The sequence below is a fragment of the Astyanax mexicanus genome, chromosome 11 (assembly GCF_023375975.1).
Source record: "Astyanax mexicanus isolate ESR-SI-001 chromosome 11, AstMex3_surface, whole genome shotgun sequence".
Lineage (NCBI taxonomy): Eukaryota > Metazoa > Chordata > Actinopteri > Characiformes > Acestrorhamphidae > Astyanax > Astyanax mexicanus.
The window spans coordinates 22,064,007-22,068,027 of NC_064418.1; positions in this window are offsets into that span (position 1 = coordinate 22,064,007).

Below are 4,021 nucleotides of genomic sequence, written 5' to 3' on the forward strand. Positions count from 1 at the left end.
AGTGAGAATTAGAGAAGTAGAGAGCGAAAGAGAGAGTGAGAAAGAGAGAGTGGTTGCTAAGCAGTTAATAGGTGGTTGCAAAGCCCTGGCTGGGGTGCCGGGGTGTCCAAACTTTTGACTGATAGCTGCTCCATACAGCAGCTCCTCCATACACTCACAGTACTGGAGGAGCAGGGGAGAGAAGGGGTTCCGTGCGCAGAGCTGCTCGTGTGCGAGATGGAACTCTGGGCCCCCCATTCATTTCTATGGGAAAACTTCGTACGAAAATTGTACGAAAACCGTACGTCGTATCACTTCGCAACCTCCTATTAATTTTAAGATCTCGGTAAGATCTATAAGCTCGCCAAATTTGGTCTTCGTATCTCAAAAATTGTGGCGGTTACGGACGTTTAAAATTTCGCCCCATTCATTCCTATGGGGAAAAAATGCGTACGTTTACGAAGTTTTTACGAAAACCGTACGATAAATCGCTCCAAAAAGCACAAGCACACTAAGTTGGCATAGGTCCTACGATCCGTGAAAGTTTCGTGATTCTACGTTGAAAGCTCTAGGAGGAGTAGCGTACAGAAAAAAAGGCGTAAGAATAATAATAATAAGAAGAAGATTACGAAGAACAATAAGTTGGCTTTTCCAAGCCAACTTAATAAGAAGAAAACGAAGAACAATAAGTTGGCTTTTCCAAAGCCAACTTAATAACTAGAAAAGGTAAAGTTCGTGAACGAACTTTAAGTTGGCTTGGAAAAGAACGCTAATAACGTTAAAAAGTTAAAATGGTTGCTAAGCTTTTTCCGTCTGAAGAGTGTGAAGAGTCATTGATATGCTGTTAACTTTTGGCTAAACGCTAAATGCTAAAAACGCTGAAATCTAAAAACATTTGGTTAAACGCTGAAATCTAAAAACATTTGGTTAAATGCTGAAATCTAAAAACGTTTGATTAAACGCTGAAATCTAAAAACGTTTGGTTAAACGCTGAAATCTAAAAACATTTAGTTAAACGCTGACATCTAAAAACGTTTGATTAAACGCTGAAATCTAAAAACGTTTGGTTAAACGCTGAAATCTAAAAACGTTTGATTAAACACTGAAATCTAAAAACGCTTGTTTAAATGCTGAAATCGAAAAACTTTTGGTTAAACTTTTGATTGCTAATGTATTGCTAGGCAGTTGCTATCATTTCTGAAAAGGTTGCTAAGCTGTTGCTAGGCAGTTGCTAATGTTTTCCAGGTGGTTGTTAAGCTATTGCTAACTGGTTGCTAGGCAATTGCTAACATATACCAGGTAGTTGCTAAGGTGTTGCTAGGTGGTTGCTAGGGTGTTGCTAGGTTGTTGCTAAGGTGTTACTATGGTATCTGGGGTGGTTGCTAAGGTGTTTCTAGGTGGTTGCTAGGTGGTTGCTAAGGTGTTGCTATGGTATCCGGGGTGGTTGCTAAGATGTTGCTAGGTGGTTGCTAAGGTGTTGCTATGCGGTTGCTAAGGTGTTGCTATGGTATCTGGGGTGGTTTCTACGGTGTTGCTAGGCAGTTGCTAATGTTTTCCAGGTGGTTGCTAAGGTGTTGCTAAGTGGTTGCTAGGCAGTTGCTAACGTTTTCCAGGTGGTTGCTAAGGTGTTGCTAAGTGGTTGCTAGGCAGTTGCTATCGTTTCTAAAGTGGTTGCTAGGCAGCTGCTAACGTTTTCCATGTGGTTGCTAAGTGGTTGCTAGGCAGTTGCTATCATTTCTAAAGTGGTTGCTAAGTGGTTGCTAGGCAGTTGCTAACGTTTTCCTAGTGGTTGTTAAGGTGTTGCTAAGTGGTTGCTAGGCAGTTGCTATCATTTCTAAAGTGGTTGCTAAGTGGTTGCTAGGCAGTTGCTAACGTTTTCCAAGTGGTTGCTAGGCAGTTGCTAAGTGGTTGCTAGGCAGTTGCTAACATTTTCCAGGTGGTTGCTAAGTGGTTGCTAGGTAGTTGCTAACATATTCCAGGTGGTTGCTAGGCAGCTGCTAAGTGGTTGCTAGGCAGTTGCTAACGTTTTCCAGGTGGTTGCTAAGTGGTTGCTAGGCAGTTGCTAACGTTTTCCAGGTGGTTGCTAGGCAGTTGCTAAGTGGTTGCTAGGCAGTTGCTAACGTTTTCCAAGTGGTTGCTAGGCAGTTGCTAAGTGGTTGCTAGGCAGTTGCTAACGTTTTCCAGGTGGTTGCTAAGTGGTTGCTAGGCAGTTGCTAACGTTTTCCAGGTGGTTGCTAGGCAGTTGCTAAGTGGTTGCTAGGCAGTTGCTAACGTTTTCCAGGTGGTTGCTAGGCAGTTGCTAAGTGGTTGCTAGGCAGTTGCTAACGTTTTCCAGGTGGTTGCTAGGCAGTTGCTAAGTGGTTGCTAGGCAGTTGCTAACGTTTTCCAGGTGGTTGCTAGGCAGTTGCTAAGTGGTTGCTAGGCAGTTGCTAACGTTTTCCAAGTGGTTGCTAGGCAGTTGCTAAGTAGTTGCTAGGCAGTTGCTAATGTTTTCCAGGTGGTTGCTAAGTGGTTGCTAGGCAGTTGCTAATGTTTTCCAGGTGGTTGCTAGGCAGTTGCTAAGTGGTTGCTAGGCAGTTGCTAACGTTTTCCAAGTGGTTGCTAGGCAGTTGCTAAGTGGTTGCTAGGCAGTTGCTAACGTTTTCCAGGTGGTTGCTAGGCAGTTGCTAAGTGGTTGCTAGGCAGTTGCTAACGTTTTCCAGGTGGTTGCTAGGCAGTTGCTAAGTGGTTGCTAGGCAGTTGCTAACGTTTTCCAAGTGGTTGCTAGGCAGTTGCTAAGTGGTTGCTAGGCAGTTGCTAACGTTTTCCAGGTGGTTGCTAAGTGGTTGCTAGGCAGTTGCTAACGTTTTCCAGGTGGTTGCTAAGTGGTTGCTAGGCAGTTGCTAACGTTTTCCTAGTGGTTGCTATGGTATTGTTAAGTGGTTGCTAGGCAGTTGCTATCATTTCTAAAGTGGTTCCTAAGTGGTTGCTATGCAGTTGCTAACGTTTTAATAGTGGTTGCTAAGGTGTTGCTAGGCAGTTGCTATCATTTCTAAACTGGTTGCTAAGTGGTTGCTAGGCAGTTGCTATCGTTTTCCTAGTGGTTGTTAAGGTGTTGCTAAGTGGTTGCTAGGCAGTTGCAATCATTTCTAAAGTGGTTGCTCGGCAGTTGCTAACGTTTTCCCAATGGTTGTTACGGTGTTGCTAAGTGGTTGCTAGGCAGTTGCTTTCGTTTCTAAAGTGGTTGCTAAGTGGTTGCTAGGCAGTTGCTAACGTTTTCCAGGTGGTTGCTAGGCAGTTGCTAAGTGGTTGCTAGGCAGTTGCTAACGTTTTCCAAGTGGTTGCTAGGCAGTTGCTAAGTGGTTGCTAGGCAGTTGCTAACATTTTCCAGGTGGTTGCTAAGTGGTTGCTAGGTAGTTGCTAACATATTCCAGGTGGTTGCTAGGCAGCTGCTAAGTGGTTGCTAGGCAGTTGCTAACGTTTTCCAGGTGGTTGCTAAGTGGTTGCTAGGCAGTTGCTAACGTTTTCCAGGTGGTTGCTAGGCAGTTGCTAAGTGGTTGCTAGGCAGTTGCTAACGTTTTCCAAGTGGTTGCTAGGCAGTTGCTAAGTGGTTGCTAGGCAGTTGCTAACGTTTTCCAGGTGGTTGCTAAGTGGTTGCTAGGCAGTTGCTAACGTTTTCCAGGTGGTTGCTAAGTGGTTGCTAGGCAGTTGCTAACGTTTTCCAGGTGGTTGCTAAGTGGTTGCTAGGCAGTTGCTAACGTTTTCCAGGTGGTTGCTAAGTGGTTGCTAGGCAGTTGCTAACGTTTTCCAGGTGGTTGCTAAGGTGTTGCTAAGTGGTTGCTAGGCAGTTGCTAAGTGGTTGCTAGGCAGTTGCTAACGTTTTCCAGGTGGTTGCTAAGTGGTTGCTAGGCAGTTGCTAACGTTTTCCAGGTGGTTGCTAAGGTGTTGCTTAGTGGTTGCTAGGCAGTTGCTAAGTGGTTGCTAGGCAGTTGCTAACGTTTTCCAGGTGGTTGCTAAGTGGTTGCTAGGCAGTTGCTAACGTTTTCCAGGTGGTTGCTAAGGT